Consider the following 14,303-nt stretch of genomic DNA (forward strand, 5'->3'; position numbering starts at 1 on the left):
TCTCCCTATGTCTTCACCTGGTCTTCTCCCTCCGTATATGCCTATGTCCTAATTTCCTCTTCTTATAAAGACACTGGTCATACTGGATTAGGGCTCATCCTAATGACCTCATTTTAACTTATTTACATCTTTAAAGACCCTGTCTCCATATATTCTGAGGTACTGGGGGTTATGGCTTCAATGTGTAAATTTTGGGGAACTCAACTCACCCAACAACAGTAGCATTCCCACCCTCTGGGACTTCTAAAATAATAGAGAAAAACATAAAAGTAACAGTAACATAAGGCAGAAAGTGGTAAAAGTTATAGCACGAATTCAAAATTATGAAGGAGCACAGAAAGGTTTAAAGTAGGAAAAAGTTTAAAGGATGAAGGTTTTCTAAGGACAGGATTTCAGCAGACTTGAGATGAATATGGTGAAAAGGGCAGAAAATGACAGGATTAGAATAGGCACTGTGTAGGGCTAATTTTTCTTTTAATAATCAAACCTTACTCTGATTGACATATATTATATGTTTAAGATGATAAAGGTCATTTGGTTGCTGATAGCAAAAGCAGCAGTATGAAATCATATTTTCTTCAGTGTTCTACGTAAAATATATCACAGGCAAATTAAACATATCATTTTAATTCCCACATATCATATGCACTTGTGGACATTTTTTAAAAGAAATAGAATACGGAGAGAAATAGAATTGTACCCACCACACACCAGAAGAAATGGATAATAAAAGTCCAACAGCAATTGGATTATCCTTGTAAGAAATCTATATATCAAAAACCTATGCCTATAGCTCTTTGTTCTGAGGGTCAGTTCCCAAATTTATGTGATGCAACAGTATTTTAAATTCTTTCCTGTTATAAAGTGTCACTATCTGAGTAAAAAAAAAAGTATATTTGTGATATTTTATTACCAGTGAGTGGAACCCATGTTCATCTGCCCAACACACTACTCTTAGTCCTGTTTGCTAAATAAGTAATATTTCTGACAATAACAAAGAAATATTCTCAATTTTAATTGATTTTATTTAAAAAGCAGATGAGAGTAGTAAGGAACCTCACAAAATACCCTTTTATATTATCAGAGGAGAAAAATGCTGAACTTTCAATGAAATTCATAATAAATCTGTGCTTCCTTATAACTTCTTACATATGTCACTGGCAGATAAAATGAATTTTTACTTACTACTTAAAACTACAATTCAATAGCACTCATCCATGTGACATTAAAAATGTGGTAAAGTACAGGATTTTCATTTTGCTCACAGATATTTTTCCAAAGGCACATTAAAGTTCTCTTGTCTATTATCATGGCAATTATTTAGCTTAGTGTCATAAAATGTTTGAAAGACATATGAATTCCGCATTTCATATCACTTGTTAGTCCCTAAATAAGCAGAAAAAAATTTAAGTTCAGTGAATTACAAAAACAAAATTAAAGTACTCAGATTTTACATTAGGAAATAAAGATCTTGGCACATAAACCTTTAGCACTGCAGGAAATGAGCTTCATCTTTTACACTGGTGAAAGGTACAGAGTGATCATTCTGTACAATTATATAGCTAGGCAAAGCCTTGATTTGGATACAGTACTATACCAAAAAAACCCCAAAAACTCACTTTGCATAGCTATGCTTAATTTTTGCAGTTGCCTAAAGTAGTTATGCTACTTATACAATCTGGCTTTGCTCTAAAGCCTGTGTTGGGAGGCTCTGAAACATAAACAGAGTAAAATCTGCCCCAGATCACTGGGAGATTACTTCTGTAGAAATCAAATGAGAGTTTATTAAGTAAAACAGATTTAGTTAAACTAATGTTTGTTAAGTATCTCCTGTATATCAAACACTGTATAAGGCACTGCAATGAAGGAAAACCTAACAATCTGCACACATCCATGGTGTGTGGTTGCTTCTCTTTCTTTGACTTAATTTTTTACTAATCTGATGTTTTGAGTGGTGTTGCTTTTGGAAGTTTTTGTTTACCTTTAAATTTTTCAGAATCTCACTAAATTCTGATGAGGGAAGAAAGAGTCTCATATTCCCAGCCAAACCATATTTAGTCTAGCTCAAAGGCATATTTATTTTGCTTTATCATAATCATACAAAATTGTCCAGCTGTGTCCACATGGACAACCAAAGATTTATAGAGGAAGGGACTTGAGCTTTTGTTAATTATTTGACTCAAAAGCTGAATGAGTAACAAATCGAAAGTTAGGCTTAAGAGTTAGGTACATTTATCTCTTTGATTCAAGAAAGTTCCAGATGGAAAAACTCTGAATTATGGCCTAAACATGACCTTCATATTTTAACATTTAAAAAAATAGCCAAAAGCTATTTTGCAAAAATAATTTTTAATAGGAGATAATCTGACGTGATTAAAAGGTACCTAAAAGTAACATTATTATTATTTATTGTATTAGAGAATTTGAGCAATTCAGGAATTCTCTGTGACAGGTCTCTATACATTAAATTTGATTATACTAGCCAAATTCATTCTAGGGGGAGCAATAAATAGAAATATCTATGGAACTCTTAGAGTTCTTGGCCTAAATGAGTACACACATATTAATAATAGCATTTCTTAAGAAAAACAGAAGTTAAAAAAAAATGCACCAAAATAAGCACATGCACACACACTATGGAACAGCTATTTAAACTGTATAAATATTAATGCAAACAATTATAAATTCATTTATTTAAACACTGACAGTGTAAATGTATATCATGCCTTAATAAAAGTACTTTTAATTAATACAGCCACCACACTTTTTTTTGTTAAATATGATAGACAAAAACTAATAAAACCATCATAAATCTATAGTTTTAGAATAAGTTACCATTGTTCCTTAGCAGGTTTTTATACTTTGAAAATGATGTTAACTAAAAATGCAATGGTTTATGATAACTTAAAATTTTCAAATAACTAGATTTTATAACCCAGTTCACAAAGAAGAGTAGAGTCACAAAGTTGAATAGTTAGGTGGAGAGAATTTATATACAATTTATTATGAAAACATAAACTATATAAATCACCATCAAGATGGTGGATGCAAATTTTCAAGAAGACATCGAATAATGCCATGGGAATTTAAATGTGGCTATAAAATGTTGAATTATTTAGATACACAAAAAAGCACATGTTTTTCATTCCTCCAGTGATCATTTTACAGTATTAGTACTGTATCCAAAAAAACAAAATTTAATCTACATATGAAATTTCCTGAAATTGACTAAATTGAAAAGGCTATGGGAAGTTGTGTGGCAGTTGGTTTGCATGGCACTGAATATTTAAAAATAATATATTACAATTAAGTGTTAGAGTTCTGGTGATTTCAAGTCTTATCAATGTTTTTTGTTGTTGTTCATTTAGATTTTTAATAGTCATAATCTGATGGCCAAAAAACACAAGAAAAGATGCTCGACATCACTAATTATTAAGGAAATGCAAATCAAAACTACTGTGAGGTACCACCTCACACCAGTCAGAATGACCATGATCAAAAAGTCTACAAACATTAAATGCTGGAGAGGGTGTGGAGAAAAGGGAACCCTCCTACACTGTTGGTGGGAATGTAAATTGATACAGCCACTATGGAGAACAGTATGGAGGTTCCTTAAAGAAACTAAAAATAGAACTACAATATGATCCAGGAATCCCACACCTGAGCATTTATCCAGAGAAAACCATACTTCAAAAAGATACATGCACCCCAATGTTCATTACAGCACTATTTACAATAGCCAGGACATGGAGGCAAACTAAATGTCCATTGACAGAGGAGTGGATAAAGAAGCTGTGGTATATATATACTATGGAATATTCCTCAGCCATAAAAAAGAATGAACTAATGCCAGTTGCAGCAACATGGATGGACCTAGAGATTGTCATACTAAGTGAAGTTAAGTCAGACAGAGAAAGACAAACACCATATGATATCACTCATATGTGGAATATAATTTTAAAAATGATACAAATGAACTTATTTACAAAACAGAAACAGACTCACAGGTTTCAAAAACAAACTTGTAGTTATTACCAAAGGCGAAACATGGTGGAGAGGGATGAATTGGGAGCTTTGGATTAACATACACACACTACTACATATGGAATAGATAAACAACAAGGACAGCACAGGGAACTCTACTCAATATTCTGTAATAACCTATATGCGTACAGAATCTGAAAAAGAATGAATATATGTATATGTATAACTGAATAACTTTTCTGTACACCTGAAACTAATACAACATGGTAAATCAACTATACTCCAATAAAATTTTTAAAAAGTCATAACCTAAAATTATTAAACAGGTACTGTACTTGTATCATGAAAACTTGAAATCTCAGAGCAACTGATTCCATACAAGAAAATCTATGATATAGAAAGGAAACAAGCACTTGTAAAATTATCTATAAATAGATGTAAACTCTTAATTTATTTGTAAATTCCTGCTAATTATATGTTTTAAAAATTGTTATAGAGAACCAGGTTGCAAATTGGTTACTGTACATCTGTAATTATTATAGAGATGAATGAAATAACATTATAGTGAACTTGGATTATGCTCTGAATCTTCTTTGAATTAAATCCTGTAAGCCCTTATAATAAGCTACTAAATGCCAATATGAAAGAGTGATCACATATTCAAGTAACAATAAAAAAGGATGAGGTTTCAAAGTCTGGCTGTCATATGGTTCCTTTCCTTACAGAAAGATAGCCTTGGTGTTTTTCCCAACAATTTTACCACACTGTAATTGGCATCTGAGGGCTTGTTTCCTCTATTAGACTACAGATCCTCTGTGAATAAGTCCAATGATACCACTGTATCTCTTGGGTGAATAGAAACTGATCAATAAGTATTTGTTAACTGACACAATAAATGATTAACTTACCAATACCAAAGTATTCATTGGGTGCTTGCTACAAGAACATTCATTCCTCCATTACTTACCATCAAGATTGCTAATAAGATGGTAGCACAGAATATCATTTAAATCTTGTTGACATGTCCCTGTGGGAAACTTTTCAGCTTTAGCTTTGAGTTTTATATACCCAAAGTGAGAAAATACTATTGCCTGAGGCAGGTTTTGGTTATTTTGATGCCTTAGATCTCGTAATCCAATAGAAGGAAACTGTCTGTCATGCAGATATGCTTATTAGGAGGCAAGGGCTTTCATCAAAATACTTAGCAAAGGGAAAATTATAAACTCTTAGGAAAGTTACACAGAGGACTTTAATTATGCATGTAATAACAAATGTGACAAGGGTTAAGGTTTGTAAAGCTTTACGGTAAGATTACATTGTTTATCATTCTACATATTCTAGTCTTTTATGGATGCTTGAAATGTTTCACAATAAAAATATTTTTAAAAATCTAGCCATCCTTTCCCCACCCTCATCCACAAAATAAGGGTAAAAAATAACATAAAATCTCACAAAATATTATTCCATCAGAGATTGACCCTGGGTGATAAAGTTTTAGATATTTTTCACATTCATGAAGCATTTTCTTAAAATGTATTACAGAGATTCACAATCAAGTTCCATAATACTGGATGATCAGCATTATTTGGTGAGTTTCAGGTGCTGATATGGGTGGCCTGGGAAGATTTCTCTGTTACACCAGGCACACAATCCACCATGCCACCTGTTTTTGCACATTGATATTTACTTCTCCTGTTCGCTCTCTTTTACTATAAAAGTTTAAGATTTCAATTAGGTCCTATTTGTTTATTTTTGTTTTATTTTCATTACTCTAGGATGTGGGTCAAAAAAGCTATTACTGTGACTTATGTCAGAGAGTGTTCTGCCTATGTTTTCCTCTAAGAGTTTTATACTATCTGGCCTTACATTTAGGTCTTTAATCCATTTTGAGTTTATTTTTGTGTGTGGTGTTAGAGAGTGTTCTAATTTCATTCTTTGACATGTAGCTGTCAGTTTTCCCAGCACCACTTACTGAAGGGACTATCTTTTCTCCATTGTATATTCTTGCCTCCTATGTCATAGATTAGTTGACCACAGGTGCATGGGTTTATCTCTGGACCTTCTATCCTGTTCCATTGATCTAGATTATTGTTTTTGTGCCAGTACCATACTGTTTTGAGTACTGTAGCTTTGTAGTATAGTCTGAAGTCAGGGAGCCTGATTCCTCCAGCTCCGTTTTTGTTTCTCAAGATTGCTCTGGCTATTTGGGGTCTTTTGTGTTTCTATACAAACTGTAACATTTTTTGTTCTAATCCTGTGAAAAATGCCATTGGTAATTTGATAGGTATTGCATTGAATCTGTAGATTGCTTTCCATAGTATAGTCATTTTGACAATATTGATTCCGCCAATCCAAGAACATGGAATATTGGTCTGTTTGTGTCATCTTTGATTTCTTTCATCAGCATTTTATAGCTTTCAGAGTACAGGTCTTTTGCCTCCTTAGGTAGGTTAATTCTTAGGTATTTTATTCTTTTTGATGCGATGGTAAATAGATTTGTTTCCTTAATTTCACTTTCTGATCTTTCGTTGTTAGTGTATAGAAATGCAAAAGATTTCAAAGCTTTTGCACAGCAAAGAAAACCATCAACAAAATGAAAAGACAACCCACAGAATGGGAGAAAATATTTTCAAATGAAGCAACTGACAAGTGATTATGTCTAAAATATACAAACAGTTCATGCAGCTCAATATCAAAATATAAACAACCCAATCAAAAAATAGGCAGAAGATCTAAATAGACATTTCTCTAAAGAAGACATACAGATGGCCAAAACCACATGAAAAGATGCTCAACATGACTAATTATTAGAGAAATGCAAATCAAAACTACAACAAAGTATCACCTCACACCCATAAGAACAAAAATCTACAAACCATAAATGCTGGAGAGGGTGTGGAGAAAACGGAACCCTCCTACACTGTTGGTGGGAATGTAAATTGGTACAGCCATTATGGAGAACATTATGGTTTAAGGAACATAAAGGTCCCTTAAAAAGCTAAATATAGAACTACCATATGATCCAGCAATCCCACTCCTGGGCATATGTCCTGAGAAAACCATAATTCTAAAATATACATGCATCCCAATGTTCATTGCAGCACTATTTACAATAGCCAAGACATGGAAGCAACATAAATGCCCATCAAGATAGGAGTGGATAAAGAAGATGTGGTACGTATATACAATGGAATATGACTCAGCCATAAAAAAGAATGAAATAATGCCATTTGTAGCAACATGGATGGACCTAGAGATTGTCATACTGAGTGAAGTCAGACAGAGAAAGACAACTATCATATGATATCACTTATACATGGAATCTAAAAAAATGGTACAAATGAACTTATTTACAAAACAGAAATAGAGTCACAGATGTAGAAAACAAACTTATGGCTACCAGGGGAAAGGAGGGAGAGATAAATTGGGAGATTGGGATTGACATATACACACTACTATATACAAAACAGATAACTTATAAGGACCTACTGTATAGCACAGGGAACTCTCCTCAATACTCTGTAATGACCTATATGGGAAAAAAATCTAAAAAAGAGTTAGATATATGTACCTGTATAACCGATTCACTTCACTGTATACCTGAAACTAACACAACATTGTAAATCAACTACACTCCAATAAATTATCTTTTTAAATTTAAGAAAAGTAGAAGTCATAATAAAATACAGAAAATAATCTATCTGCCTCAATAATAATAGAGGCTATTTTTTCATCAGATTTTGTTGATATTATCTTTAAGAATAAAGCATTACAAATAAAATCAAAGTCCCATAGGTACTCTTTTTCAGTGCCATCCAACTCCTCTTTCTCCAGAGTTATTCACTCTTAAGTATTTGTTTTGTATGACTTCTATGGCTAGTCCTACTGTTCCTATTGCCTAAAACTTGCTAATTACTTAACATTGCTTTTTATTTTTTATTTATTTATTTTTAACATTGCTTTTTATTTTTTATTTATTTATTTTTAACATTGCTTTTTAAAAGCTGTCCTATTAGCATGTGAAACAAGTTTATTTGTTTTAACTACTACGTTTGCTACTATTTATTCATTCTTCTACTGATGGGTGTTTATATTACTTTCAAGTTTTATTATTTAAAAAAATCCATAATGATCATACTTATATAAGTCTTCTTTATGAATATATGTACAAGTTCTCCAATAATATAGAAAGATATTTGTGGCAAAATAATCCAGGTCCACATATTATTGTTTTGTTCTTCAAAGAGATTATAAAAATTTACTTCCCAGAAGCTGTATATGAGAATTCTCATTTTACTATATCTTGTCTCATATTTGACATTATCATAAATTTTTACTGTCCTGACATCTGATAGTTATACACCATAGTTTTTAAGATAATTCTTCAGTTATTCTGATAAACTATAAAGTACTAACTTTTGGGATAGGTTTAACAAAGATAGCTCCTTTAAAAAGACTTTTCTTTCTCATATCTGGTTTAAATTTTAACAATGGCCTGCCAATGGTGTTAGTAATAATGGTTATCTTATAATGGGCAACTTACTATGTCCCAGACACTCTTCAAATCATTTAAAATATATTATTTTAATTTTTTTAATCATGCAAGAATATGTACTCTAAGAAGGCAGGGAGTTTTGTCTGTTCTATTGACTATTCTATTTCCAGGATTTAAAACATTCTATCACTTAATGCGTGCTCAGTAAGTATTTGTTAAATAACTGAATAAATGTGTCAGTTCATTTGGGCTACTATAACAAAATAACATAGACTGGGTAGCACAAAAACAACAGAAATTTATTTCTCACTCTTCTGGAGGCTGGGAAGTCTAAACTCAAGGCACCAGAATGGTCACATGCTGGTAAAAGCCCTATTCCTGTTTCACATCCAGTGCCTTTCACTGTAACCTCACAGTGGTGGAAGGGGCTAGGGAACTCTGTAGGGTCTCTTGTATGAGAACACTAATTTAATTCATGAGGACTCCACTCTCATGACCTAAGGACCTCCCAAAGGCCCCACGTTCTAATATTTTCACGTTGGATATGAATTTTGGGGAGACACATTCAGACCATAGCAAAATGATATAATTATTAGCATTTTAGAGGAGGGCATTTAATGAGTCAGAGGTTAATTTATTTCCTGAAGATCATAGATCTGGTAGGATCTGGCAGACTTGTCAATCTTAAGCATAGTTAACCTACTCCTAACAGACTCTTCTCTTTCTATGCTTTCCATAGATTCTAGAGATAAAATCTATTTTCATGTCTAATCTATAAGAGTTCTTTTAGTGGTGACATTTTAATGATAATGATATATGCTTTGTAAAAAGGTAATTCTTGGCTGCTTTTCTCCAATATACATAAAGTGTTCACAGCACAGGCTCTGGAGCCACTCTGTAAGTGGAAGTTTTTATTGCTTTGTTAAAAAATCCCCTAGGATGCTATCAAGGTCCATAAGTCTATGCCAACACAAATTTGAAAGCTCAGATACATGACTTCATATTTTCCAGTCTTGTATCTGCACCCACCTGGGTAGCAGGAGGCATGCTTCTTTCTAGGTCCAGAGGAAGACCTTTGGAGAGCATACAGGGAAGGATCACCCTGCTTTTCTTGCCTAAAAAACCCTTCATCTCTAGCTGAAGTCTTTGGTTTTTCAGAATGCTCAAGAGCACCTCTTGGACTCATTAGCAGGTGTGGTGGGCCGGGGGTGGGGAGAGTGGGTATCATATGACAAAAATAAACCTTCCAGCTAATCCCTTGTCTGACCTATAAAGTGTCCACAGGATTCACCAAATTAGGATTTTAAATCATCCATATTACACTGATCAAATGCATGTGCTTGGAGTTGAAACACTGCCCAGAAATAACTAAGTACGAATGAAATTATGAGACTCACTTTGACTCTCTGTTTTTGTTAAAAGTTTCTGTCAATATATCTGACTATGGCAAATAGTATGGCTATTAATAACTTCAAACACTCACTGAGACAATTTTAAGGAAATCCTTTATTAAAGATCTATCTACGACCCAGCAATCCCACTACTGGGCATATACCCTGAGAAAACCATAGTTCAAAAAGAGTCATGTACCAAAATGTTCATTGCAGCTCTATTTACAATAGCCAGGACATGGAAGCAACCTAAATGTCCATCGACAGATGAATGGATAAAGAAGATGTGGCACATATATACAATGGAATATTACTCAGCCATAAAAAAGAAATGAAATGGAGGTATTTGTAATGAGGTGGATGGAGTTAGAGTCTGTCATACAGAGTGAAGTAAGTCAGAAAGAGAAAAACAAATACAGTATGCTAACACATATATATGGAATCTAAGGAAAAAAAAAAAAAAAAGGCCATGAAGAACCTAATGGTAAGACGGGAATAAAGACACAGACCTACAAGAGAATGGACTTGAGGATATGGGGAGGGGGTGGGGTGAGATGTGACAGGGTAAGAGAGTGTCATGGACATATATACTCTACCAAATGTAAAATAGATAGCTAGTGGGAAGCAGCCGCATAGCACAGGGAGATCAGCTCGGTGCTTTGTGACCACCTAGAGGGGTGGGATGGGGAGGGTGGGAGGGAGGGAGATGCAAGAGGGAAGAGATATGGGAACATATTGTATATGTATAACTGATTCACTTTGTTATAAAGCAGAAGCTAACACACCATTGTAAGGCAATTATACTTCAATAAAGATGTTAAAAAAAAAAAGATCTATCTATTTATTAGTGATATTTATTATGTCAGTAAGATTACTGATGATTACTACAGCTCTACCTACCTTAAAGTTCTGGTAAAAATTCTCAAATCTGACTGATTTTGACAAAGTCAGAAATGAACTTCTAATTATAGCTTTTCTGAAGATCTAATTCATAATATTCGAACAACAGTCCTGCTGTGTATTTACTGTTCATTCAAATAAGAGCATCTTGAGTGAACTTGCCTGTTTTTACCTGGAATGATGCATGTTAAATTCCAGTTCATATGCCCAAACTACTCTTCAGTCATGTAAGTACAGGTACTAATTCAAAACAAAATTATCAATAGAGCAATAATGGATTACTTTGGGGGAGCTTACTCAGTCACTTTTGAATGCACGCTTTCTCCCTGTTGTTCCATGACTTATGAAAAGCTGTGTGTATAATATTTCTGGAGTCTCTACAATGACTGAGCCATAGAACATCACATGAAAATATAATCACAGAGGACTCAGAGGAAAAAACCTACAACCACAACAAGACTCTCTCCTGATTTTAGCCACTGGCATAGAATATCCTGGCTGTAAGTCATCACTGAACTATTCTGATGAGGAGGAGCTTCTTTTCTTCGTAAATGCACACCTGGGTTTTTCAGCCTGAGCTAGGTTTAAGTCATCAAACTGGCACTCACCTCAGCTTCCTATTGTTATATCTTGTATGTGTGTGTCAGTCTTATGTTTTAATTTCTTGGAGGAGGGGTGGAGAGAGTGAGGGAACACCTGCTTTATATTGGGCTTACTTTTATTTTCACTTCTAAGGGCAATTAAAGCATTATTTAGCACTCACTATCTACTTCTATAAGAATGTTTTTCAGCATCTGGAGTTAGTTTTCTGAAGTATTGATGAAGCTACTGTTTAAATTTTTAGACAGTTTATATTTTCCTAAAAATGTTCAGGCCTTTATATAGTGTTATCTGTTGACTTTCTGAGTCCAGTACCAATCCAGATGTACCCTCTGTTCCTGTAATACTGGCCAACTTGCTGTCCCTCAAACCCACCATGCACTTTCACATGCTTTTCTCTCTTTCAATATTTGACTTTGTAGTTCATGCCACTCAGTGTTAGATGTAGACTGAGGGGTCACCACTGTCTTGGAACTACAGATAACCTAAGCATTGCTAATAGAACGTGTCCCTCAGAGAAACATTGGGCTGATCTGATATTGAAACAAACAAAGAACTTTTGGTCCAAACCAGATTTACTCTTAAAATTCTATTATGCATAATTTGAGTATTCATCTCTATTTTGGAAGCTATGTAGCAACTTGGAAGACTCTATATATAATTCATAATTGTCGTCTATTCCCCTGAAAAAAAATAATCTCTTAATGTTTCTAAGTGCAGTGGAACATAGAAAAAAATTCAGGAATTTGTCAAAGACAGTCCAGTATAACAGATTAATTAAAGACTATTTCAGTATAGTATATGGCAAGTACATATACTAACCAAGAATCATTCCTTATGGAGGACTTTTACTTATTTTTTGTTCTTTTCCTTCAGTGTTTCTATATTCTTCACACTCTCTCATTTTCTAACATACTCTAGCAAACTTATAGGCAATAAAAAGACCATCTCCCACTCATTTAAACATGCAAAAAAAATGAAATTGAAACATGTTATTTCAATAATTCAGTTCAACCAGGATCTCCTTAGCAATGCTCCCCTCAATTCCCTGACACTCCAGCAGCGTTAGCTGCACCCATTTGAGTTCCCTGGAAGCGAACACTGTGCCTTTTCCTTCTCTGCGTCCTGCTCCACTTCCCAGCACACTGCCTTGTACATAGTTGATATTCAATACACTTTTATCAAAATTCATTTTGATGAACAGTCCACACCAGGTATAGAAAATAATGGAGTGCGCTGTTTGTAGAGAATTTAAAAACAATAATGAAACACATTAAATATTAATCCACTTTTTATTATTACCCTGTACTGGCCGTTCCAAAAAATGTTAGTGATAAGATACTCCTCCCCACAGACAGGGACTATTCCTATCCACGTCCTCTGGTGTGCTAGGGCCAGTAAGTCTAGAATCAACTATCTTAAACATCTAGTTACATGAGATAATTAAAGGTTTTTGTGATTTAAGCAACTTTCATATGAGTTTTCTGTTACATGCAGGCTCTTAAGTACTATGGTTTTTCACAGAAAGTAACAGACTCAGGTTAATCCGGCACTAAAAGGAAAATCGTGAGCTTCTGCTCTGAGGACCCACAGAGTTGCTGAGATCCCAAGCTCCCCACAGCTCTAATCACAGAAGGCCTGGCCAGTTATGGCTCCTATTCTTACACGTTCAGGAGATTCTGCCTATTCTGCCATCAGCTTAATTATAATAAACTGCTTTTACATTGACTAGTGTGAGTAGGTTTGCCTTGTAACCAAAAGAACCAACTAAAAATCAGAACCTGGCATATAACAACTAAATTACAGAAGACTGACCCAACATAAGATGTTGATTGGATTCACACTGCGAAGTCTATACTAAGAAGATAGCAAACAGACAGAAATATGCTTAACATAGCGTTGCTTATAGTAGTTAAAATTTATCTAAATGCTCATGAAAGGAGAACAGATAAATGAATGATTTTTTGAAGAAAATATAATAATGTGGGAAAATTCAGCCAACTATTATCTGTAAAAAGGCAATACATAATTACACAATTATTTGAAAACACACACACACACACACACACACACACACACACACATATATATATATATATATATATGCTGGTTGGAAATAAAGCACATATTAGTAGTTGTTATTTCTGAATAGTGGTATCAAGGGATTTTAATATTTCTCCTGTTCATTTTCTATTATTTTCAAAGTTTTAGCTCTAAAGAAATAAAACAATCTTAAAGTAGTTAATTAGCGCATATTTTCTTTTCATTAGTATATTATGAAAATACACCAGGTCTCAGGATATTGCTCACAATGAGAAAGCATACATATATGAAAGTAATTAAATTGATAGGGTAGATAAAATACAATCAGGAAACTTTAAAAAAGATAAAATGATGTTAGAAACTCATAAGAAATTGCATTTTATAAAAAGAATCATCATGTTCCAAGAAAATCTCTCTCTCAGAAAAAAATATGTAATTTATTTTAGTGAGAGGCTTAATTTTTAAGAGAATAAAAAAATTAAAAAGTATTTAGTTCTCTGCTGTTACAACAGTATAATCAAAACCTGAGTCATGTTTCTGAGAATATGGCATTATGAGAGTAATTTCACAATCTTGTGGGATGCTACTCTAATATATGATGAGAGAGTTATCTGAATTTGACGTGGAATCTCAAGCCTGTCTGTTATTGATGTAGTTAGATGTTTAGTCTTGTTTATTTTATTCTTTAGATCACCACTATTCAAATACATATAGTGGTAGTTGAAGTACATATTATATCTCAAATCAATGAAGAGTTTTCCCATTAAGACACATTTTTTTTTCTGAGTAGAGAAAAATCTGGTTGGGAAAAAAGTGCAGGAAAATGAAGAGATATAACTATATTAAAGGGGGTGGGGAAATGATGATTTATTTGAAAAGGCAGGAAATGC

At 33.7% G+C, this 14,303-nt stretch overlaps 1 protein-coding gene across 5 annotated transcripts in view; it reads right to left on the reverse strand.

Annotated features, from left to right (window-relative positions):
• Nucleotides 1-14,303, reverse strand: part of CTNNA3 (catenin alpha 3) — a 1,737,547-nt gene that overhangs the window by 506,849 nt on the left and 1,216,395 nt on the right. The window lies entirely within an intron of this gene.

This window comes from Balaenoptera borealis (genome assembly GCF_965194805.1).
Source record: "Balaenoptera borealis genome assembly, chromosome: 10".
Taxonomy (NCBI): domain Eukaryota; kingdom Metazoa; phylum Chordata; class Mammalia; order Artiodactyla; family Balaenopteridae; genus Balaenoptera; species Balaenoptera borealis.